A 27,751-nucleotide genomic window follows, 5' to 3' on the forward strand; every position below is an offset into this window, starting at 1 on the left:
TGAGCTGGTAGTGTATTTTAAGCACATAGAATTAGTTACACAAGAACAGTAAACATGTGTACTTTGTTACTATAAAGTCTGCAACTTTTATAATAACAAAATAATCGAGAAAAAAATTGATTCAAAAGTTGCATTGCCAAGAAAAGGGAACTCACTACATAACACGGTCTTGCCCGTGAGAGGATAGAATAAATTAATGTTATGGCAATTTGACGATCGGCTCCTCAAATTAAAAAAAAAAATCGATGAAATCGATCGATCCGGATTATCCGGAGATCCGGACTAACGGGGTTCGAACTATCGGGGTTCTACTGTAGTTAACTAAAAATATATAGTATAAGGAACCTCTTCCAGTCATTATTATACGTTTTCTGTATAGTGTCACAAGTTTTGTAAATGATGTCATTTTTGTGTTTTCGTGCTTTTAACTTGCAATCTTGCTGAATTTTGCAATTAGTCCGTTAATTTTCACGGGAATTTAACTTACTTTTTGGAAGTTTACCACCATGCTGATTTTTCCTGCATTGCAGTAGGTTTAACGTGTACTTTTATGGGCTTGGCACGAATCTGCCGAGATTGAACTAAGCTGGCTTCATTTTCAGGGACTAATTCTTAGCGACAAATTTGGCTAAAAATCGCAATACGTCGCCAAGTTTGGTGAGTTCGTACCATTTCAAACCTAATAGGTAACCCTATAGTTTACCGTAATATTGCTGTATTTTTTACCGAAAATATTCAATTCATTTCATTTTATTGCAATCAGGGTAATATTTTTTTTACAAAAATGCATTTCACAGGTAAAATAAAAGAAAAGAGATTACAAACAGAAGTATATTTCTCCCTGTCTATTTGAAAATCCCTGATTGAGTAGGAGGGAGTAAAGGCTATAGCAATAACCTGACTATTTATAAACTAGCAAAAATACCCGGCGTTGCCTGGGTCAGTAATAATTATTAGAAAAAATCGTTACTTGCTTTTGTTTTCTGCTTTAAGTGAAAGAATTTAAAACACATCTTTTTGACGTGATTAAAAATCGAGTTTCTTCCTTACCCATAAAACTAAAATAGCAATAAGTATAAAGAACAAAGTAGTATTGATTTAGAAACGAAAGCACTATATTTAAGCATATACAAATTTAAAAAACATGAAATTAATCTTCTCATGTTTAAAAAGATTAATCTATTGATACTTTTTTTTTAACATGGAGTCTAAAACCTTCTCTGTATGGCTAATGAAGTACGAAGTGATTAAAAAAAAAGTAGCTGCGCTCGTAATCCCCTTATACTTGCTTTAGTTATTTCGGTAAATTTCAGTTATTGTGGCTCTTGGTGCGATTTTACCGAATTTGCGAAAGTCGTTTCGGGGTACCTTCGATGATGCTCTCCCATTCTTTCCTTACTTTGTAAAACGATATGATATTAATTTTCGTTACAGAGATATCGTCGCCAGATGCTGAGATATTTTTGGTCACCATAAAATGGCGCTAAACAGTTTCATCCGAAATGTTACCAAAATAAGTAATAAATTTGGTGATTGTTTGAAATTGTGCAAAAAGGAAAATTAATGGAAGTTTTTGTGCTGTTTATGGATTTGCCTAATTTTTTGCTGGATTATTTAACACAGTAAAAAAAGTCTTTTGAAAATTCTTTGATTGGCGATATTTTGTTTACATGGTGAAAGCTGAGAAACATTATGACGTAGTCTTCGGCTTCAAAAACAGCAACGTTGAAAAAACTGCCAAATGCATCAGCTACGGAAATCTTTCTGCAAAAATTTTGGCGATCTGCTGGTTGTTTGGATAATGAGTAAGTGTTCAATCAGCATAAATAATAATAAAAACCATTAATTACATTAAAGTTCCGTTTAAATGGAAAATCATCAGCCAAATCATGTATTATTTGCCAATTTTGTGCAAAAATCTTACTTCAAGATTTGACTTGAGAAAAGCCAGAAGGGAGATAATGGGCATTCTGCGCCAAGAGGCGGAGGGCCGGGGGGAACTCCACCTCCCAACTCCCTGATTGCGCCTCCCACCCCTGGTTGCGCCTGTGACCTCCGCCTCTGACCTTGGGTTGAGCCGCCTCCCAGGGCCGCCGCGAGGACTCCTAGAAGGTTACGGGGTTTTTTCCTGCGTTTTTGAATATTTTCGCGCCTTTTTTGGACTTTGTCGTTTTTTCTTCTAACCTTATACGAAGGTTTTCGCACGACCGCGTTTTCGCACGACAACGTTTTCGCGCGCCCACGTTTTTGGACTTTGTCGTTTTTTACTTTTAGGGAATGGCAACACTTTGTAGAAGATTAGGAGGTTTTTACTTTTAGGGAATGGTAACACTTGTTGTCATGACAACCGAAGTTTTCGTGTGGCAACACTTGTTGCTATGGAAACCAAAGTTTTAACTTTTCGATTTTTACTTTTAAGAACGTTCGTGGCGCCATCTATCGGGACTTTGAATATTTTTTTCCGGACTTTGATTATTTCTATGAATTTCATTATTTTTATTTTTAGAGTGTCGGGAATCGAACACCCAAACTTTGAGTTAGCAAAAACGTATGCTAACCACTATGCTATATTTCCCATTACTCTTTCAGTCTTAATGTGAATCTGTACCATGACAAGGAATATTACAATTAAATTAATTTTAAAATCATCAATTAATTTACTCTTTAGTACTAATCATGGCACCTCATTAACTAAATTTCAGCTCATAATTGAAACTATCATCATTATTATTATTTTTCATAATAACACAGTTTTTCACTTAAGTTAAGATTTATTTAAATACAACCCATTCGAGATTTTTGATTTATTTCAATGCTTTGTGGACTTGAAATATATTTTAAACTTTGATTTTCTTTTTCATGCATTTCAAATTTTATCATTTTTTTTTACAACATTGATTCTTTGCATGAATTTCAAAACTTGCAATCAATTTACTCTTAGCATTAATTAACACTTATCATTAACAAATTTTCACGGAATTTTTAAAATCATCTTAAATATGTTTTTTTTTCCTTTTTTTTTTACTTTTATACAACAAAATATTTTTTCTAACTTGTTAAATTTTCTGAACTATTTTTTTTTTCTTTGTCAAATTTACAAAATAATTTTTCTAACTTGTAAAAATTTCGAAAAAATAATTTTCTTAACTATTTTTTTTTACTCGCAATTTTTTTTTATTACGAATAAAAATGAAATCAAAATTTTTTTTTTTTTTTTACTTTCATACAACAAAGTATTTTTTCTTACTTGTTAAATTTTCGAAGAAATAATTAACTTAAATATTCTTTCATACATTTTGAACTTTATAACGTTTTTTCCTGTCATTTAGCACTTTGATTATTTTTTCTTTTACTATTTTGGCGTTTTTCAATTATTTTCAGTCTTTAACTATTTTCTTACTGTTTCAAGCATTTCAGACTTAGATTACTTTTTCGTGATTTCGATTTTTTTTTTTAGTATATTTTAGAGTTTGATCATTTTCTCGCTTGTTTTTACTTTATCGTTTTTTTTCCTCCGATATTTTTAAACTTAGAAATTTTTCACAATTAGTGACAGGAATCGAACCTTCAAATTTTTCGAAACATTATCAGGTCTACAATTTTCATCCAACTATTTTAATTTAAAAACTTGCAATCAATTTACTCTTAGTAGTAATTAACACTTATCATTAACAAATTTTCACGGATTTTAAAAAAAATCAAATTAATTTTTTCATGTAAGCAAATTTCGCACTCAAGTTACATTTCATCACTACATATGCTTTTCAAGAGTTTTATTGAATTTATCACATTTTATTTAATCAACTCTAATAATTATTTTTTGATTAGTATTTAACTTAGTCATTTTATCGCATAGTATTTTACTTTATTATTTTTTTCATACAAGCACTTTTGTTAGAATAAAACAAAATTTTCACGAAGTAGATTCACTTTGACGATTTCATTTTTCCAAATAATATTTTATTTTACTTTACCATGCTTTACTATTTTACTTACTGCGTTTTACTATTTATCATTCATTACAGCTTTTCCAAAATATTACTTTACAACCAACTAATTTCATTAACAGAATTTTCATTACAATTTATAAATTTCAGTTTTATTTAATTATTTTTACCTACGGTAAAATAAAACACATAACATAAAAATGTTAAACATCAATGAAGGACCCAAGAAATGTTAAAATTATAAGTCGAGTATCAAAACTTCATGTCAGCAAATTTTAAAAATAGACTCACCGAAAAATAACTTCTACTGAAATTAATTTCAAAACTTACAATCAATTTACTCTTAGCATTAATAAACACTTATCATTAATTTTCATGGATTTTAAAAATCATCTTAAATAATTTTTTCATGTAAGCAAATTTCGCGCTCAAGTTATATTTTATCACTACATATGCTTTTCAAGAGTTTTATTGAATTTATCACATTTTATTTAATCAAATCTAATAATTATTTTTTGATTAGTATTTAATTTAGTCATTTCATCGCATAGTATTTTACTTTATTATTTTTTTCATACAAGCACTCTTGTTAGAATAAAACAAAATTTTCAACTTTCATGAATTAGAATCACTTTGACTATTTCATTTTCCCAATAATATTTTATTTTACTTTAACAACTAATTTCTTTAACAAAATCAATATCATTTATTTTAGTCTTTATCCTTTCCGAACGATACATTCAAATGGTCAGATATACGTTAAATTAAGAAACTTAATCTAAAATTTGACAAATCAAGTTATAACTAAATACTGAGTAAAATTAAGTACAAAAGACTAACCTTTTTTTAGGTGAAATCCCTCAAGTACCAGCTATCGCGAAGTTATTTAAAAACAATGAATGAAATTGTAATAAGTGGATTGTTAATTATAACTCAATCTCACAAATTAACAGCATCACGCATGTTTTATTTGAAATCGCTGCATACGGCTGGCTGCCCTGAGTCGATTTGCAGAAATTATGCCGAGATATCATCACATCAGCGCGGCAGTTGAAAAAAAAAAAAAAAATACCGTAATCCCAAAGAACTTCAGATCATCCACACACACCGATACAAATTGAGGAAATGACTTTATCAACATTGCTATCTACCCCTTTACCGATAACAGATAACAAACCCCACGTGCGAGTATGATTCACCCCTTAGCAAGCACGTCTTGCAATTGACGTCAATGTTTCTGACCAATTAAAATTAGTTCACGTTTCTCAAATCTCAATCATAGATCGTCAATAGCCTGATGCCAGGTTTTCCAAACAAAATTTTAGATTTTAATTCGTAGTTTCGAATTAATTTCTTTTTCATTTCAAACTTATAAAAAGAATTTCCAACTTGTAAGAATATTTCTTTCAAAACCAGATTTTTGATTCAAAACAGTATTTTTTCAAACTTGTAATATTTTTCTACTTAGAAAATGAAATCAAATATTTTTTTTCTTCAATCATATAAAATGTTTTTAAGAAATAATTTCTCAAACTTGTAATATTTTTCCACTAATTAAAAAAAAATCACCACTAATTAAAAAATTTTATTCTTACAAAAATAAATTTTTCCGCAAAAATATTTTTTTCAAAACAAAAAAAATAATAATAATATTTTTGTAACATATTTTTTTTTCTTTTCACTTTTTTTTTCTTCAAAAATTTTCAAACTTACAAAATATTTTTTTTAAACTGAATCTTCATACGCAATGATTTAATTAAATTTAAAACTCAATAACACTTTACTCTTAGTATTAATAACTCTTTGCACTCTAAGTATTAATTAACACACACGCATTACAAATAATAATAATAATGTTTATGATACTTACAAATCATCCACTCAAGCTTTCAAATATCCATCTAGCATGTTATTGTTCATTCGTGTTAGGGAACTTGTAATTAAACTTTACTCATCAACCGAAATTATAAGCGAAAATATCACATTTTTAGCACTTAATATAATCATACAATTAACAAATTGGTTTTAACTTTGAATTTATGAAAAATAAAAACTATTACACACTTAGTAACATATCTATCGATATTATTTCATGACGAATCACAAATAGGTGAGGGTCTTTTATTGATCATGTAACCAACTAAGTAAAGAAAGAGCGTTCTTATCTCATATGAGAATTTGAAGGTCTATATTAAAATTTTTCTCCAATATAAGTATATAGACACGTACGAGTTTGTGTATGTGAATATAACTGTGTATTGTTTTCAAACCATTGACATGTTTAAGCATTATGCTTCTAATTTTGACTTTCCACTTAGCATAAGTCGAAGTCCTTCGCATGTATTAATCTATTGAAATATCACAAAAATTATATTTTCATTCAGTCTTAATTACAAAACCATACAATAAGATGCAGACAACACCGATAGTATAAAGATTACTTACAAGAAAGTGCATATGAAAAATATATGTAAGAGTGATTTCAAAGTATAATCCATCAGCCATATTCAACAACTCAATAAAAACACAAGTCTCTTTTAAAATGATAAACACAATTTATTCACACACACAGTAAAAGACAATTAAATAAACTTACATCTTTAAGTAAAACTCTTCAAAACTTTCAAGCATATTTTTAACATCGATTGCATCAAATAAATCAGACACAAGACATTTTAAACATGGACTATCAACATTCAAAGTAACGAAGTCACGAGCCAAGTTTTCCCAATTAACATTATAAAGAGCCTGTTCGAAAAAAGTGTCGAACTTTCGACCCCTTGTTAATGATTCACATTCATGCACTCTCGTGTAAAAAATGAATCCATTTTTACAATCCACACATTCTTTTTTAGAAAGGTAGTTTATGTTGCGTATGAGCTCCTCAAATAGACACTTACGTAGAGAATCAGCCAATTTACCAACTTCTTGTGATGTATATGTGCTGATTTTATCACATCGACAATCAAAAAATCAAAAAAAAATTATTAGAGTTGATTAAATAAAATGTGATAAATTCAATAAAACTCTTGAAAAGCATATGTGGTGATGAAATGTAACTTGAGTGCGAAATTTGCTTACATGAAAAAATTAATTTGATTTTTTTTAAATCCGTGAAAATTTGTTAATGATAAGTGTTAATTACTACTAAAAGTAAATTGATTGCAAGTTTTTAAATTAAAATAGTTGGATGAAAATTGTAGACCTGATAATGTTTCGAAAAATTTGAAGGTTCGATTCCTGTCACTAATTGTGAAAAATTTCTAAGTTTAAAAATATCGGAGGAAAAAAAACGATAAAGTAAAAACAAGCGAGAAAATGATCAAACTCTAAAATATACTAAAAAAAAATCGAAATCACGAAAAAGTAATCTAAGTCTGAAATGCTTGAAACAGTAAGAAAATAGTTAAAGACTGAAAATAATTGAAAAACGCCAAAATAGTAAAAGAAAAAATAATCAAAGTGCTAAATGACAGGAAAAAACGTTATAAAGTTCAAAATGTATGAAAGAATATTTAAGTTAATTATTTCTTCGAAAATTTAACAAGTAAGAAAAAATATTTTGTTGTATGAAAGTAAAAAAAAAAAATTTGATTTCATTTTTATTCGTAATAAAAAAAAATTACGAGTAAAAAAAAATAGTTAAGAAAATTATTTCTTCGAAATTTTAACAAGTTAGAAAAAATATTTTATTGTATGAAAGTTAAAAAAAAAATAGTTAAGAAAATTATTTCTTCGAAATTTTTACAAGTTAGAAAAATTATTTTGTAAATTTGACAAAGAAAAAAAAATAGTTCAGAAAATTTAACAAGTTAGAAAAAATATTTTGTTGTATAAAAGTAAAAAAAAGAAAAAAAACATATTTAAGATGATTTTAAAAATTCCGTGAAAATTTGTTAATGATAAGTGTTAATTAATGCTAAGAGTAAATTGATTGCAAGTTTTGAAATTCATGCAAAGAATCAATGTTGTAAAAAAAATGATAAAGTTTGAAATGCATGAAAGAGAAAATCAAAGTTTAAAATATATTTCAAGTTCACAAAGCATTGAAATAAATCAAAAATCTCGAATGGGTTGTATTTAAATAAATCTTAACTTAAGTGAAAAACTGTGTTATTAAGAAAAATAATAATAATGATGATAGTTTCAATTATGAGCTGAAATTTAGTTAATGATGTGCCATGATTAGTACTAAAGAGTAAATTAATTGATGGTTTTAAAATTGATTTAATTGTAATATTCGTTGTCATGGTACAGATTCACATTAAGACTGAAAGAGTAACGGGAAATATAGCATAGTGGTTAGCATACGTTTTTGCTAACTCAAAGTTTGGGTGTTCGATTCCCGACACTCTAAAAATAAAAATAATGAAATTCATAGAAATAATCAAAGTCCGGAAAAAAATATTCAAAGTCCCGATAGATGGCGCCACGAACGTTCTTAAAAGTAAAAATCGAAAAGTTAAAACTTTGGTTACCATAGCAACAAGTGTTGCCACACGAAAACTTCGGTTGTCATGACAACAAGTGTTACCATTCCCTAAAAGTAAAAACCTCCTAATCTTCTACAAAGTGTTGCCATTCCCTAAAAGTAAAAAACGACAAAGTCCAAAAACGTGGGCGCGCGAAAACGTTGTCGTGCGAAAACGCGGTCGTGCGAAAACCTTCGTATAAGGTTAGAAGAAAAAACGACAAAGTCCAAAAAAGGCGCGAAAATATTCAAAAACGCAGGAAAAAACCCCGTAACCTTCTAGGAGTCCTCGCGGCGGCCCTGGGAGGCGGCTCAACCCAAGGTCAGAGGCGGAGGTCACAGGCGCAACCAGGGGTGGGAGGCGCAATCAGGGAGTTGGGAGGCGGAGTTCCCTCCGGCCCTCCGCCTCTTGGCGCAGAATGCCCATTATCTCCCTACTAAAGCCTTGAACAATCACGAAAAGCAAAGAAAGTCAACAATACAACAATTGTCGCTATCGACAGGGAGTTGAGATGATACACTAAATACTGTATTGAGTTGAGGAAAGCCTTCGAACATGGATCTAAAAAGCTCATAACTCGTTTTTTATTCTACTTAGAAATTTCGAACAGGTGCCATCTTCAGCAGAAAAATCAGAGCTTTCAATGGACATATAATGTAAATATGTGCAAGTATTTTTTCATCCCAATATTAGAGAATTTATACAAAAATTGCGTTTTATTGCCCCCCTAAGGAGGTTTTGCCCCCCATAACGGGACGAAAACTACCCTATGTGTTATTCTGATGCATAAGCTATATTATTGTAAAGTTTCATCCAAATCCGTTTAGTAGTTTTTGCGTGAAAGAGTAACAAACATCCATACATCCATACAGACAAACTTTCGCATATATAATATTAGTAAGAAGCTATACAAAGTTGTTGTTTTTTTTATCGGGGGGGGGGGAGGGTAGTTAAGTAATAAGTTGGTTATTGACAGCCAGCTGTAAGTTAAAGAACTTGTTGTATTAGCTCTGTATGTGGAGTCCACATGCAGCGTGATTTTGTCTTAAAATATTTAATTGTACTTGAAAGTAAATACGTGTGTGTTCCTTTGTGTTTTCAGAGCCTAAAGATATTTACATTAATTAATGGATATTTTAGGAATCGGTAATTACTTACTTGTAAACATTGCAAATGAATTCTCTGTGTTTTTGCAAGAACTGTGTCATAATTAGAAGAGTACCTTAAGTAAGGCGGTTTTCTTTCAACGTTGCAAGATATCATGGGTTTCTTTTTTATTACTTCATGATGGAAGATAAAAATGATAGACGTCGGTAAACGATATTCAACTGCGTTCTCATTCCTAATGTAATGTAATCTAAAACCGTCTTTTTTCATTGACTTTTCAACTCTTTCGGCACTTGTAAAGTTGCAGTTTTAGGCATAGACTAATAATGAGAGTAGACAGAGCTTTCCCAGACTTGCTGATGAAAAAATTGGTTCATGGATGCATCATGTGACTGGTGGGAGGCTTGGCGAAAACTTTGGCAGCATGGTTGCTAGATGGCAACATTATCTATAGTTTGGCACTCGACATGAATTTTTAGACGTAATGTGTTTTCATTATAATTTTTTTTCCAGGTGCAGAGATTGAACTGTTTTTCTTTCAGTTATGCATTATTTTGACACTAGTAATTAGTTTTTGATCACAGTTTTCAGTTACTTTTATTTCATTCGGAACTGCTACGTCAGTGTTGGCGTAAACATGATGGCGAAAACGTTTTGCGTTAACGCAAAAATGTACTAATCGGTATCTTAAATTGAAATTGTAGGTAAAAATCTTACCGTTTGCCGATTCTTTTTGGGTGCTTGCATCTTTAGTTGCTTAGAGAGGTATTGAAATTGAATAAAGAAAATGCACAATACTATCTAAACGAAAAACTCACTATATTAACAAAATATTTACAACTTAGAATAACAAATTTACAAATCGTACTCCATAAAAGATCATTCTTCCGTGTTGCATCAATTCTAGTTATTTTATTTCTCGCGGGCGTTGATCGTCTGCTGCGATCAACGCCCACTGTTGCTAAGATATCCACCAGTCACATGGTTTGGTTTATGAGCAGCAAAAGGGTTGCCATAGCTCGGTCTATTCTTATTATTAGTCTATGGTTTTAGGTTGACATCCTTTGATGTATAATCATATGAAAATCATGCACTCCAGTATAAATAGTGAACGATTTCAATCGTTCTCACTCTTTCTTTTCGCTCAGCCTATGAGGTGTTAAATCCGGTAAGTGTTGGGGAGTTATCGAACTCCGCCTGCGCTTATGGCCAGGATTTGTTCTTACTGGTTGTTTTTATTTTATTTTATTTTATTTGTTTTAGTTTCCGATGGACCAATAAATGTTTGTTAAGCTTTTGAACAAGTTTCCAAGGTTCATTTCTTCGCACTGTCATTAATTCTGTATCTTCTACTGCGTGGTACCATCTCTGCTTGTATAAGCACGTAATATTGTAGACTGACCTTCGGAAGTTAGCCTTTCGGCTTTCCGTTTAAACAACGTAAGTTATCAAAAACAATGAATAATAGATATTTTCTGCTTTCAATCTCAGCATTTTATATGTAGGGGAATGTACGGCAAAGTGAAAAGGTGAAATATTCACTCTGTTTTTTTCAGCCATATTTCTAATAATACTTCAACTACGTAGTATATAAAAAAGAGTATATAATAATACAAGAAGTTTTCTTAAATTGGCATTCATATTGAAATATTTTGTTGTTAGCCAAAAATTTTTCTTTTTCTTCAAAAATGACAAAGTTTTTGTCCTTGACTTTTTAATAATAATTGAGACCGACAAATACTCGGTGCATAACTTATTTATTTAAGATTCAGCTTGTTTGTGTTTGAAATATTTTGTACAAATAGTCGAGTGCATGCGGGTCAACTAAAATAGCTCATTTTGTTTCCATATTCAATCGTTTATTAAATAACTTAAGTTTTTATGTATTAATTATCTTATTTTCATTCCTTCGCTTAATAATTCACTTATGTATTCATTCATTATTTTTTCTCATTAATTCACTATTTTATTCACTCATTTATTTCTTCTCGTTTTGATAATTTATTTTATTAATTTAATCATTTATTTCTTCACTAGTGGTGGTACCCGCACGGCTTTGCCCGTAGTAAAAATATTAAAAGGTCTTTTGGTTCGCCTGTGTATTTACAAATAATGTAGGGTGAACTTTCTCGCCAACTCGCCAATTGGCTTGTACCCATGTTACGGTTCCACGTTACGATAATTTCGTATCTTGCCAATTGGCTTGTGCTCATGTTACGGTTCCACGTTATGATAATTTCGTAATTTACTCGTCCATCTTATGATATTTTTGTTCTTAAAATTGGAATAGAAAAAGAACCACATCGAATTTTTGAAAAATCGCTTCGAGGTGCACACCTCCATGCTACAAACTAACTTTGTGTCAAAGTTCATGAAAATCAGTCGAACGGTCTAGGCGCTATGCGTGTCACAGAGATCCAGGCAGAGAGACTTTCAGCTTTATTATTAGTAAAGATTATCTATTCATTTCTTTATTAACTCTTTTATCTACTCATTCATCTGATCAAAAATATTTTTAGCTAAAAAATAGGTAGCATTTTCTTAGCAAAATATTTTGGTTTCCACTTTGTCCTATGAAAAAAAAAAAAAGAAAAAAAAAGATTTTTTTTTTTTTTTTTGAAGGTTCAAATTTTTTGCCAAAAATTTAAAATAATGTTTCAATGCAAGTTTCATTGTAGAATACATTGTTCTTCCTTTATGTACCGTGAATTTCAAGACAAATTTCCGATTTGTTCATTTTGAAAAAAGTGAAATATCTTCACTATTTCACTTGCCCCACATTTTCTTGTCTAATAAATGCGATACAATACTTGGCATTAACAATCACTTTTGATACAATATCGTTCGTTGTAAAAGTGGTGTATTTCCTTGTAAATAATTTTACTATGCTTTATTATGCAAATGACTTTCTTTTTTTTTTTGCATAAATCCCTTTTTAAATATGTATATTTCCTTTGCGAATTTTTCCTTGGAGAAAAAATACAGTAATTTAGCTACTGTGAGTCATTAGATATTCATCTTTCGAAAATTGATTTGCTTCTCTTTTACACTAAAAGAGAGATTTAAATGTAATGCCAGTCAGCAAACAAATACGCAGTTTAGAAATATGAAGATGAACCACTTTTACAATGAACGACACCCACATAATACACATTATGACATCACGTCCGAAAGCAATCTCACACCTCTCGGATTTTCTCCACTTTCAAGTACTTCTCTTTGTTGCCAAAACTCATCTTACAAACTTTTTCCCTTGAGCGCCTCGAACTCACAAACGGTTACCTTTAAAGGGTATTGTCGCGTAGTTGTGGGGAAGGCCGGGGAACAGGCTAAGAAAATCATTCAAAGAACTTGTGTTCGGCCCGTGAATCCGTATAGTGGTGAGCGTTTAAATAAACAAAAGACATTTCAGCATAAACCCAAGAACGGTGAATTCACCCCGCGACAAAGTGAATTCACTACTAGATTGATTTGACAACTTGATCATGCAATCTTATTGTTATGGGAGAACTCTAACTCCGAAATGATATGAACATAGATTACGAGAGCACATGAAAAAAATGGAGAAGTTGGCATTACAGACATGAACTGAGACCGAAATATTTACGAAGGGTACTCACGTACATCTGAAATTCTCATGCCGGGTAACGGAAAGCTGAAAGTCCAAACGAAGAATAATCCATGAGAGTTCGTAAACATAACCGATTTATTGTCCCACTTTTTCACATTACAAACGGGAAGCATGGTCAGCACAAACGCACAAAACAGTGGCAGAACAGACATGTGGTCACAGCATATTAAATCATAGTGGCACAGCAGTAAAACATAATGCGAAGCAATCACTCATCAAATACAGGCACACCGAACTAAATGACCGCTTAGGAGCCATACTCGGCCGAGCGAATCGGGCCAAGAACCCTTCGCTCTTCAACACGGCGTTCCGATGCAAGCAAAAAATATGATCTCTCCCTAAAAAACGTTGCTTGGCCTTTTTATCAACATTTCATGGAAGCTTCTAGAAGAAAAATTACATCATCCAAATAACCGACTCGAAGCGGTTCCCTATCCAATACAAATCATTTCAAAACCAAAACTTTCTTGCGGTTGGCTAAAAGTTCAGTGACCTGAGAAATGCGAATCAATGACGTCATCATAAACTTCCCAGCACGCGCAGAGAAAGGATTCAGCAAACGGCTCTCGATCGGCGCCGGAAATCGAAACAAAAAGAAACTGAATGAATGTGGATTACACCACATTTCCCCCCCTTGACAAAGTTTTGAAAAAAAAAAAAAATTCCGGGCAGCCAAAAAAAAAACGTCAAGTACAACCAGTACAAATAGACACAGGCACACAGCAGACGCTGTAAAGTTGCCTTTGAGAGCAGGTGTGAAAAAAAATTTTGGCTGAAGATGGAGATCAAAAAAAAAATTAATGTGCATCAAAGTCATCATAACCGAAAATGTTCAAATTTTAAAAAAAAAATGTGCCACACAAAAGGGAGAATCATTGGGAAAACAACTATTTACAAAGGCTCAGATTTTCAAAAATTTTGCAACATGGCAAAAACAGCCTCAAACTTCACTAATTCCAATTGAGCCTGAAAACTTCCCAAGAGAGCATCAGTAAACAAAACTCTTCAAATTTCAAAGTTGCCACAAATTTTCTTTTTAAATCAAATATGTACAATGGCATCAAACATGGCCAACCATACAAATTTTCAAAATGCCATACAAACAAACAGAGAGCAACATGGCCAAACAATTTCAAAGTGTAAAAAAAAATCGTTTACAAAGGTTCCACGAAAAGGCCAGAAAAAATTTTGCAAAGGCTCTCAATTGTATCCAAATAAAAAAAATTTCACTTTCATTCCTCTTCATATGTACAAGGATACACAACATTTTTCAAACCAACAAAAATTTGATGCATTAAATTTTTGACATGTCATTTCACAATATCAAATTCAAAACTTATTTCCAAAAAAAACCTTGCTTCCATTTCAAAAATTTTCTTGAATTATTTCAAAATATTTACACATCATGCAATCAAAATAATTCAAATGCAATTCACTTTATACATACAGTGTTTCAGCTATTACAGAACATGGGTGCATCAAACTTTGAATCAAAATCAAAAAAAAAATTTACCTCTGTGAAATGCACAAAACTTATCATTCCAGTCAAAACAAAATATACAAAATGGCCATATTTCAATTCTTCAATATTTACAACCACTAGTGGATCTCAAAATCAAAATGTGTGTACACACTGCATCAACAGCCTTACTACAACCAAAAGAAAAAAACATTTACAGCATTAACTCTGATCAGAGATGTTGATTATTCAATTATATCAAAAAAAAAAATTGCATGCTCTAAATTTACTTCAAAAAAAACATGGAATTTCACAAACAAACAAAGCAAATGTACATGTTGAAGCAGAATGCCCCTCATTCAAATCATTCATTTCAAGTTTTCACACATCATTCAATTGGTACTCAAGGAAGGTTATAATTTAGAATGAGGCACGAAGGAAGATTTTTTCTTCACTTCACAAATCAATTTTGTACAAAAAAAGATTTTCCAAATCTGTGAAATTTTGAGGTCGAAATAAAAAAGGCATCAGATCTGAACAAATTTAGATAGCCAAAAATGTACCTCTACAACACCAAAATGGGGAAGAAGGAAGGAAAGCAACATCATTAGGTAGGTGCACCAATTTCAACAGGGCTCAACCCAACCAAGAAGTACCATCAAATGAACCTTTCACATTCAGCAAATCATTTCAACCAGTCAACCTGCAAAAAGGGCAAACAAAAGTGACAATACACAAGTCAAATATTTACATCAATGCATCAAGAACAGCATATACAGCACTTGAAATCAATTCAATCACTCGTTATATATATAACCCCACATGGCTGTCAAATTTCATAATACTCCATACACTATCCTGACACAAGAAACAAAAATCAAAAACAAATGAAATTTTTTAATGAAAAACAAATGATCAAAAATGAAACAAAAAAAAATTTCTTTGTCAAAAAAAACAAATCAGAAGACGTTGGTGAAAGCTGCACAAAGCAGAAAGAACAATTCTTGAGATGCGGGGACTAGTGCCGGTTCCAATGAAAAAAAGGGGACTCACAAAATTAAAAGAAAATGTACGGCCGCGATGGACAAGCAGAGCTTTCAAGAAAACCAAAACCAAACACAACTGCATGCACAATCGAAAACTGCATTTGCATTGACAATTTTGACCTCTCGAGACGATTCTGAGGCTGCACAGCAGTCCAACCATGCATGACGAAATGATCAGAAATGATCTCATCCAGCCCGCATACTATTTGCATCACAAGAAGAGATACTCTTTGTACTGAAAGCAACAAACTAACTTCTGAAAAACATTTAAAATGGGACAAAACAATTTTCAAAATCAAAAGGAAAAAATTTTGTGTTTTTCAAAAAAACACCTTGATACTTTTTTTTTCTTTGTTAAAAGAAAACAAACTGAAACAAAAAAGATATTTTCCCTAACCAATATTTGTTTGTGTAAAGAGTTATTCTAACCATGAATTACATAAAAAAAAATTTTACAATTTCAACAAGCAGCCAAAATGAATTTTCCGCCACAGCATAGGTCAACTCATCATGCACATGGAACTCCAAACCTACCAAGAAAGTACTGCAATGCAAAAGAATAAATTTTGACCCAAAAAAAAAAATTTTACAAATACTTGACCGTGAGAGTAATTGAAGAAAGTTCCAGAAGAACAAAAATTTTACTTGAATTTTTCAGGAGACCAGTCCAAATTTTCTTCATTTTTTTTTTTCGTCAATCTTGAATTTTGAATTTAAAAGTTCTTGCTGAAAAAGAAAAAAAAAGTTCGTGAGAGTGTTACACCAAAAGAATGTCGTCAGCTACCACATGAGGACGTCAACAGGCATGGCACAACATCAGGTGACAGGAGGACACCAAAGGCTCATCAGCAGCTGGTTCAGACACAGTCAAACAGATCATTGGGAGCAGGCGATCACATCTGAAGGGCAGGTCAGCCAAAACATCAGGCAGGCAGCAGATCTCATCAAGGCAGTAGCACGCATGGACACAAGAAGAGGCACTAACGGCGGTTTCTTAACGGATGGGGACATCTCATGTCTGGATCAGGAATTGAAGCTCGAGGGCTGGGAGGCACTGAAGCATCCCCACAGGGACTGGCATCTCGGGAAAGGCAAGCAGAGGGCACAGCATCAGCATTCGGACTCTGATAGGGCGACAGGACAGGCGGCTCAGCATCCAGTCGATCGACACTCACTTCAGGTGAAGGTGGTCGCAACACGGGTATGTCAACAGGCTCATCAGGAACAGGGAGTTGATACGGTTGAGGCGAATCAGGACGCTGAACAACAACATCGTTTGGCAACTGATTTTCTTGAAGATAAGGAAGACGTTTCTGGACCTTGATCAATCGGTTGATGTGTATCTTTTTCAGAGGTGCCGCTTTATTATTCAGTTCTTGAATGAGCACAAGAACAGGAGATACAATACGTTTACAAAAGAATGGTCCACTAAAGGATGGACGAAACTTATTTTTCGACTTAAGATACAGCCAGTCGCCAGCGTTGATCTTTCGAGATTTACAATTGGAATTTTGGGTCTCATTTTGTGCCAACTTCTTACTTACAGAATTCTGGTAAACCTCCCGATAAACAAATTGCAATTGCTCTAAAAGTTTGTGCAATTCAAAAGCCGAATCCAAAGATGGATTAATATTAAAATTAACAATGTCTGTAATTAATGATAATTCTCGACCGAAATGAACTAAATTAGGGGAGAATTCAGTAGTTGAATGTGTGGACGCGTTATAACAGGCTTTATGAACATCAACAGCATAATCAAAATCAAGACCTGATGCTAGCAAAGCTTTAATCGAAGTTTTAATGGATAGATTCACTCTCTCACTCAGAGTGTTAGCTTGGGCATTAGCCGACGTAGTGTGCCTTAACTGAATATTAAAAAGCTGATTAAATTTAGCAAATAGTTCACAATTGAACTGACGACCAAGATCTGTCAAAACTAATTCAGGTCTACCAAACAAAGTGACGTATTTAAAGAAAGACTTAGCAACTGACACAGCAGTTATATTATTCAAAACATACAACTCTAAGTGTCTCGAAAAGGCATCAATGACAGTTAAGATATATTTGTTATTGCCGAGAGGTCCAACGATGTCGAGTGTCACTAGTTGATTGCATTTAACAGGTGAAAAGGTTTCCTGAAAGGGTGCTTTGTTTATACGATGAGGCTTTGCCTGAATGCACTTAGTACAACTAGCACAGTAATTTAAGCAGTCAACATACATTCTCTCCCAATAAACATTTTTAGTTAGAAATGCATAAGTCTTATTTATGCCAAGATGTGAATGATGAGCAATACTTAAAACTTTAGCTTTTAAAGAATCAGGAATGACAATTTTCAAATTTTCCTGATCATCATTAGATGAATTACTTTTGCACATCATTAAAACCAAAGTTTCAGGATGGATACAAAATTTGTTATGTTTCTCAAGAGCAACTCTATTAAGAATATTATTATAAATGACAGATAATTTAGGATCTTTTAATTGCTCTTTTAAAATTGTCGACTGAGTTACTTGCAACAAAGGATCTTTCTCCTTTTCTCCAACATCAATTAAACTCAACACATTAACACAATGTTGTAAAAGTGTACCAGAATTCTGTACATTATCAACAAAATTAACATTTTGATCAGAACCATCAGTGTTTACACAATTCCCAGTATTATCCTCATACACTTCAACAATTTCCGGCAAAACTTCCCCCTTATCGAAAGTTGTGTCAACCACAGGGTTAATTCGATTATCACGTAACAAAGAAGGATCTGATACTATATCAACTTGATGATTTGTAAGGTCTGTGCGAGAGAGCATGTCAGCAAATAAATTTTTTTCACCAGCCAAATGTAAGAAGGAATAATTGTATTCAGATAAAGTCATTAGCCACCGAGTAGTTAAAGATGCAGGAGACGAGTTCTTACTGTAAAATTTCAGACTTTTGGCATCACATAATAAAAAGATGTGGCGATTAAATATGTATGACTTGAATGCTTCGAGAGTCTTCACAATTGCCATCAATTCTAGCTTTATAGCAGGATACCTTGTTTCTGCTGGAGAAAGCAATTTCGAGAAGAAAGAAATTGGGATAAACAAACCTTCCCTCTTTTGCAAGAGCACACCACTTATTGCCAGTCCACTTGCATCTGTGTTCACATAGAATTTCTCATTCCAATTCGGTTGAACAATATATGGATTCTTGAAAAACACTTCTTGCAATTTTTGAAAACACTCATTTTCTTCATCTGTCCATTTAAAAACTGCTTTAGGATGGGTCAACTGATTCAGTGGATGAATCAAATCAGAAAATTTGTATATGAGTGTTCTGTAATATGAGCAAATACCAATGAAACGCTTCAGCTGCTTCTTTGTTTTTGGTGGAGGAAAGGAAGTAATTTTCACAATATTTGACGAGATTGGCAAGACTTTATGTTGGGAAATCTGGAATCCCAGGTAATCTATTTTGTCCATGAAAAAATGACATTTCTTTGGTGACAGAGTCAAGTTAAAGTCTTTAAGGACTGAAAACAGTTTCTGAAGCTTAACCTTCATCTCATCAAAGGTTCTGGAAGCTACAATCAAATCATCTTGATAACTAAAGATTCCATCCATGTTTGTTTGTTCACAAACAGTGTCAGAATAATGTTGTTGTATGCTCGCCCCACTGGCCACGCCAAAAGGAATTCTGTGAAAAGCGTAAGTACCCCAAGGTGTTGTGAAGGAGAATTTGTCTCGGTACTCTTCTGGTAAATCAATTTGATGATAGGCAGCATGTAAGTCCAAAGTTGAAAAATATTTGTATTCTGACAATGAGTTGATCAGGGAATGGATCTTCGGAAGCGGGTAAGATTAATGAACAATTATGGCATTTAAAAGTCTTAAGTCTAAGGCCAATCTGTACTTTTGTACACCTGATCCGTCATCTTTTTTCTTCACCAGGAGACAGGGGCAACCGTAGTTAGATAAATTCCTAGAAATCACGTTAGCCTCTTGTAACTGATTTAATTGATTTTTAGCTTCTTCTTGAAGACTCTGAGGTATGGGGAAAGGAAGCGCCTTAATTGGATAATCATGAGTGAATTGAAAATCAACTCTGATTCTGTCTGAATGACCGAGAGAGTTCAAAGAACTTGAAAAACACTGTGTATTTTCTTTCAGCAGATTTTGCATGTCAGACAGTTAATCATCCTTTAAATGAGCCAATTTAAAATTTTCCAAGTTAAATTCTTTTTCCCTGAGTTGCACAACTTCATTAGACGCCTGAATAAAGTTCAGTGAATGCTTATTATTTTTATTCTCAATCTCCTGAATATGGTCAATTTGACTCAAATGCCCCAAAGTCATGTTTTTATTGAGATGAACTTTTTGAGAAGAATGGTTCTCAACGTATAAATAAAAAGAATTTTTCTTGCACAGCTGCCCATTCGGATCCTCATCAATAGAAATTATCGACTCTTCAATTTTAACTGAATTAACCGAATCACAAATTGTAAACAAAAAATGTGATTTGTTGTCTAACTTCCCATGAGCAAAAACTTTAATGAGAGCAGTTTGTTTTGGTTCAACAAACTGTTTAGAAAAAACCTGAACTCTATTCATTGCTTCCAAACTGGGAGATGTGTAAGCACTACAATTATTACACAAGTTCACATTGTTGTCAAGTTCATGAGGGCTCCTCAACAAAGGAAATTTGTTACCGTCATAAAATAATACATTCTCCTTAGGTAGAATATACATGTTATGTTTAGTTAAGAAATCATAACCAAGAATTCCCACAAATGGAGAATTATCTCTAATGTTCATCGTGTAGAAAGAATGACGAAAGAAATTACTTTGAATTTTAAATGAGAATTCTACACATGAAATAAAATCTACACTGGAATTCACAGTGGATACAGTTATTCGTCTTCCTAAATTTTTGATTTTGACAATTTGTTTAATTTTCTGGACAACATCATCACTCAAAATGCTAAGACTAGCTCCAGAATCAATTAAAAAAGGAAAAAACCAATTAGAAATTTGAACTTTGACTAATGGCAACTTATTTGACAAGTCCTCATGATGTGAACTTTGTAATCTTACATTTACCAGAGCTGCAGGAATAAATTCCTGAGCTTCAACCGACAATGACGACTTACTTTTCACAGGAGAAGTTTGAGTTGCAAGAGTTTTGCCAATTTTAATGACACCGGTGGATTTTTGAACAGGTCTCGAGTAAGTATGACCACTAGAGCGAGTCAGATCTGACACATTACCACCACGAGTAGAATTATTTTGGCCAGAAGGATTTACATTATGAAAATTTGGCACCGAGTTATTGAAAATAGGTGGTTGTGGTACAAAAGGAATATTATGAGGTGTAAAAGACATATTATTTTGAGAAAAATTATGAAAACCAGGTGGAGGAGGTACAGGAAAATCAACACCACAATTATGATACAAATCATTAGAGTTCATGTTAGCATTTTGTGTGGCATTTATGACATTGCTTTGATTTACAGTACACAAGGAACTCATGTCCTTTGCATCATGTACCATACGAACATTTGAATTACCACCTGGACAAGAATTAACAACATTTTTGTCTTTGTTTGGACAGAAATTATAACTGTAATTAGGCAAAAACTCTGCAGTATGGTGAACTGGCTGTGGAAAGTGAAATCTGGGCTCTGGGTTTTGTACCAACAGACTTCTATTTTGAATTTGATGATCAGAGGTTACCACTGGTGCACAATTTTGAAAAGACAAAATTTTTTCTGATGCCTGTGGGTCAGATTCATTGTTTGAATACACAAAAGATGTTTGGGAAGCATTAACACACTTAATGGGAGAATACTGTGTACCCATATCATTGTATTGAATTTTATCTTTTATAATTCTCGAAAAACTCAGACAGTTCACCTGATGATTTCTGAACCTGTTATTAAACCTCTGATTTTGACGATAATTATCATTTCTGAAATTATATCTAATGGCTCTAGAATTCGATTGATTATCAGTATTAGAAAAATTTCCCGACACAGGTCTTTCAAAATAATCAGAACGGCCCAAGGGCTCAAAATTTGAATTATGAGATTGGCTGAAAAAATTGTTTCGACCATGAGAAATATTAGACCTAAGTCGTCGATTTTGAAATCGAGCACTGTTGTTCATTTGTTTTAAATACACAAAACATCTTTCTTGCACATGACCAGCTTTACCACAAAATCTGCACAACAGTTTTCTGAATTGACGGTTTTGAGGAAATTGTCTTGACGACACCTCAAATTGTTTAGATTCACATGCAGAATTACTAGGAATAGTGTCCAAATGCTCCTGAGAAGCAAACAATTTTTGTTTTGGATAACCATCATTTTGTTTAGCTTTAGACTGAACACCCCTTTTATTTTGATCCAGTTGCCATTCTAGCGAAAAAATTTTTTCCTGTAGTGCCAAAACATGTTCATCAGAAAATTGAGGATTCTCATAGGATTTAACATCATCTTTCAATTTTTGCAATTCCTCAATTTTTTTTACAGCCAAGTCAAATGACTTGATGTCAAGTTCTAGAATTTTGACTCTAAAGTCTGACGGAATGGTAGACAACAATTTTTGGTACATTATTTCATTTTGAAATTCAGGATTCTTAATTTTGAAAACACTAGTGGTAATTAATTTTATTCTATGAGCCAAATTCAAAATTGACTCTGATTGTTCCATGTTAATGGAGTGAAAGTCCTTCATAGAATAAGTATTAACCACCGGCTTAAAAAATGATAACAATGCATCAGTTACTTTTGTAACTGAGTCAGAATACCTTAAATCTGGTGTCTCTAAAATATATTTAAGTGCTGCTCCTGACAATTTCCTTTTAATGTACAAGACACCTTTTTTTTCAGACCACGAATTAACACTAATTATATCTTTAACCTGCTCTACAAAATATTGTGTTTCAGCGGGATCTCCACTAAAATTAGCAACATTGAGCATGAATGGGGATCTGCCAGAACTGAAAGTTCTACAAGATGCAGCATTTAGAGGGGTTTGTGTCACACTAGCATTATCAACAGTGTTGGACACGGCTGACAAAGTTGGGTCAACCTGACGGGTTTTTCTTTTAGCAGGCATGGTCAAAGAAAAATTAATGCACAACCAGAAATTTCACTCGACTTTGAATGACAAAAATTTCAAAGAAACAATTTTTCAACAGTAGATGTACAAGCAAACAATTTCCACTGAGCGTTAGAGTTCATTCCCATAATATCAAGTGTCACAAATTTATTTATTTATTTTTTTTTTTATGAGCTCGGTTTCACAAGAAAAAGAACTGGCACAACGCCAAAGATGGGACTGATCACGCACCAAAAATGTCGCGTAGTTGTGGGGAAGGCCGGGGAACAGGCTAAGAAAATCATTCAAAGAACTTGTGTTCGGCCCGTGAATCCGTATAGTGGTGAGCGTTTAAATAAACAAAAGACATTTCAGCATAAACCCAAGAACGGTGAATTCACCCCGCGACAAAGTGAATTCACTACTAGATTCATTTGACAACTTGATCATGCAATCATATTGTTATGGGAGAACTCTAACTCCGAAATGATATGAACATAGATTACGAGAGCACATGAAAAAAATGGAGAAGTTGGCATTACAGACATGAACTGAGACCGAAATATTTACGAAGGGTACTCACGTACATCTGAAATTCTCATGCCGGGTAACGGAAAGCTGAAAGTCCAAACGAAGAATAATCCATGAGAGTTCGTAAACATAACCGATTTATTGTCCCACTTTTTCACATTACAAACGGGAAGCATGGTCAGCACAAACGCACAAAACAGTGGCAGAACAGACATGTGGTCACAGCATATTAAATCATAGTGGCACAGCAGTAAAACATAATGCGAAGCAATCACTCATCAAATACAGGCACACCGAACTAAATGACCGCTTAGGAGCCATACTCGGCCGAGCGAATCGGGCCAAGAACCCTTCGCTCTTCAACACGGCGTTCCGATGCAAGCAAAAAATATGATCTCTCCCTAAAAAACGTTGCTTGGCCTTTTTATCAACATTTCATGGAAGCTTCTAGAAGAAAAATTACATCATCCAAATAACCGACTCGAAGCGGTTCCCTATCCAATACAAATCATTTCAAAACCAAAACTTTCTTGCGGTTGGCTAAAAGTTCAGTGACCTGAGAAATGCGAATCAATGACGTCATCATAAACTTCCCAGCACGCGCAGAGAAAGGATTCAGCAAACGGCTCTCGATCGGCGCCGGAAATCGAAACAAAAAGAAACTGAATGAATGTGGATTACACCACAGGTATAATTCAATTATTTCATAGAATAGCTAGGTATTTCGTTAAATAACTAGACAAGTCAGTTAAAGTGTATAATAAAGGAATAGTTCATACTTTGCCGACTTATTCTATGAAATAACTAGTAATTCCACGAAACAAAAACTAATAGACGGTTAAAGGTTAAAATAAACAACTTCAAAGTTATTTTATAAATTAATTTTTTTAAAGCTGATTAATTCACTAAAATTGGCAATTTATTGAATAATGGAACCCGCACGGCTTTGCCCGTAGTAGAAAACTAAAAAGGACTTTTGGTTCGCCTGTATGTTTACAAATAATGTATGGTGAATTTCTCGCGAATTGGCTTGCCCATGTTACGGTTCCACGTTATGATAACTTGGTAATTTACCAGTCCATCTTATGATAATTTTGCTCGGGAAAATGTTCTTAAAATTGGAATAGAAAAAGAGCAAAATCGAAATTTCAAAAAATCGCTTCGAGGTGCACAACCCCATGCTACAAACTAACTTTGTGCAAAATTTCATGACAATCGGCCGAACGATCTAGGCACTATGCGCGTCACAGAGATCCAGACATCCAGACAGATAGAGACCCAGACAGACTTTCAGCTTTATTATTAGTAACGATCGATCATTAATAGATAAAATATCCCGAAACAGACATTTATTCCTATTGCAGGTAATTTATCGATAAATATTACGGGAAAACATATATAACCGACTAATAGCTAAAAACAGTAACAAATATACCATCTGAATTTTGCGACTAAAAGCAAAGGAATGAAGAGTACACAGACACATTACACGCACTGTCGGGGAGCGAAAGGGAGGTTTTTAGGTAAAAAACACCCCCCCAGAAGCCTTAGTTTTAACATTATTGCTAATCCTAATACAGTAGTTAATACACGTGTAAGGACTGCTTTGATCAAAAAATCCCCTCCAGAAGGAATTTCTGGCTGCGCTAGTCCACATATACGTCATTGCAAAACAGCTATAAGTGGTTCAAAACTGATTAAAAGCAGCTAGAACCGGTTTGAAGAACTTTCGGGTGCCTTATTTTTTCTTTTAAGATCAAGCAGTGGCGCGCACAAGGAAAGGGTCAATGGGGTTCGAACCCTTCTCATTGCCTTTGTTTTTTTTTAGCAGTCACGATTGCTTATTGCTTCCATTTGATTGTTTTTGTGGCGTTCCTATGATTTTATTTTCCCCCCGCTACACTCTGCAGCATCACCGTCGACCGGCTCCTCACGATGCTGTTCCTAAAGCGAAAACCGTCTCCATGTTGCGTCCATATCCTATACACACGCACACACACACACACACGCACACACACACACGCACACACACACACGCACACACACACGCACACACACACACACACACACGCACACACACACACGCACACACACACACGCACACACACACGCACACACACACACGCACACACACAAACACATACACACAAACACATACACACACATACACACAACTACCCACACATTCATGCCTGCGCACAAACACATATGCCTACAGGCACATACACATACCCCGCCCCCACGCACACAAACACTCATACATGCCTACACACACATGCACATACCCCCTACACACATACCCCCCCCCCACACACACGCCTACATACACACACACACACACACGTTATTGCGAAAAACATAATTTGAATTCAAGATGACAAAATTCAAATTAATTTTTTTTAATATATAATCCTGTTTATGTTGTGCGTAAAATATTTTCAAGCAAAGGTAACAATAATTTCAGATTTCATAAATAAAAGAATAAAAAACATTTTCCCTCATATTCCATAGCAAAAGCGAACTGTATGTGAACATAAATTACTCTATAATGATGGTTTTGCTTCGCTGTTTTGATTTTTACTTTCTTCTATATCTAATATATAGAAGAAAGTATTGGATTCGTGCAAATTTTCGAATTTCGAATTTTGACGGATTCGAACGTTTTGAGGTGTGCTGAGTTCATTTCGACTATTTTTGGAAAATGTCTGTCTGTCTGTGTGTGTGTGTGTGTATGTATGTATGTATGTGTGTGTGTGTATGTATGTGTGTCACGTCTGTGTGTGACCAGTTTTTTGTGGCCGCTCTACAGCAAAAACTACCGCATGAAATCGAACGAAATTTGGTACACATATGTGCCCGTATGTGAACTTGTGCCCATTGGTTTTTGGCGCGAATTCCTCCAAGGGGGGTGGAGCAATGGGACGTTTTTTGAGTTTCGCGTGCTTGCTATTCCTCAGGAAGTAACTGGCGGAATCAAACAAAATTTGGTCCATATGTTGCCATTAACAGGAACAGGTGCTGATTCAATTTTGGTGTCAATAACTCAAACGGGGGTTGAGCTATAGAACGTTTTTTTGTCGTCAATTGTGACTGCTGTATCTCAAGAAATAATGAACGGAATGAAAGAAAAATTTATCGGCAAGTAGCCCTTAGTGGGTATAAGAGCTGATTTTATTTTGGTGTCAACAGCTGAAAAGGGGGTAGCGCAATCGCCCGTTCTTTTTTTCCATTGTGAGTGCCCTATCTCAAGAAGTAATGCTACGTTCAGGTTGAAATTTGGAATATATGTGAATCCATACGTAAACAGGCTTTGGTTCAATTTTGACGCCAATCGCTCTAAGAGGTGTTGATTTTTTTTTTTTTTTTTTTTTTTTTTTTTTTTTTTTTTTTTTTGCGAATAAAAATAGCTTTATTAATGCAACAATAAGAAAGATAAATCGTAATAGATTGTCGTCTGCGTATTTCTCGTGATTTTAATTGTATGGAAATGATCGGAAATATTATCTCAATGATTTAAAATTTTTAACTGTTGCCATCTTATGTTTGTTAACAAATAAAATATTTGTAATTAATTCAAGCAAGGCTTTTAAAATAACTTTCAATTTTCGCTCTTTGCTTTGCTTTTGCAATAATTCAGACATTGGGATGGTCGTCAAGTTTTTGCATGTGTCATTTTGTTTTCGTTGGGAATATTGCTTCCTCGTCAAGCATGGGGAGGGATCAGAAAAAAAAAAGAAAAATATAGAAGAAAGTTTCGTGATGGCCACAACATACTAGTTAAGTATGGAAAAAGAGTAAATACATTCGTTCTTGTTCTTTCTGGTATTTTAAATATGTAAAGTACTAGTTATTAATACATGTATTTTATTAACTAATGCTAAGTTATTATCAATCGGGTAGAAAAGTGCGTTGTGAACGCGGCTAATACGAGAGGTGAACGGGCGTCCAGAACAGGGTTCACTGATTTACAACCCTCCTTGAATCTCCAAAACCACTCGAAAACCCGAGCACGACTCATATCGCCTCATTTCCAAGTGCTGTTTTCATCATCTCGTAGGTTTCGGTACCAGTTTTACCGAGCTTAAAGCAAAAATTGATACAGATTCACTGACTCCGTGTTTTCACACTATTTTCTGTTTTCGACGTCGCACGCAAACACTCCACATTAATGAAGTCAGTGTGCAGTGTTGCCAGATTGGGAGAAATTCCCCATTTTGGGGAAATTTGGTGCTCTCTGGGGAAATTTTGGGAAAATGGGTTTTGATGGGAATTCTTTGGGGAAAATTTTTTTTTCTTGGGGAAATTCTGGGGGTAAAAACCTCGGGGGGAAAAAAGAATTTGATAGGAAACATCGCTTTTTGGGGAAAAGTTGAAAGGGAATTGGGGAAATCTGGATTTGACCATCTGGCAACACTGTCAGTGTGACTGAATGGTGCGCTGTACACACCTGCCGATTTTTGTGAGACGAGGAGAAAT

At 33.7% G+C, this 27,751-nt stretch overlaps 1 protein-coding gene across 1 annotated transcript in view; it reads left to right on the plus strand.

Annotated features, from left to right (window-relative positions):
• Positions 1-27,751, plus strand: part of LOC129226987 (glycine receptor subunit alpha-2-like) — a 63,674-nt gene that overhangs the window by 4,196 nt on the left and 31,727 nt on the right. The gene's annotated exons all lie outside the window — the stretch shown is intronic.

The sequence above is a fragment of the Uloborus diversus genome, chromosome 7 (genome assembly GCF_026930045.1).
Source record: "Uloborus diversus isolate 005 chromosome 7, Udiv.v.3.1, whole genome shotgun sequence".
NCBI lineage: Eukaryota > Metazoa > Arthropoda > Arachnida > Araneae > Uloboridae > Uloborus > Uloborus diversus.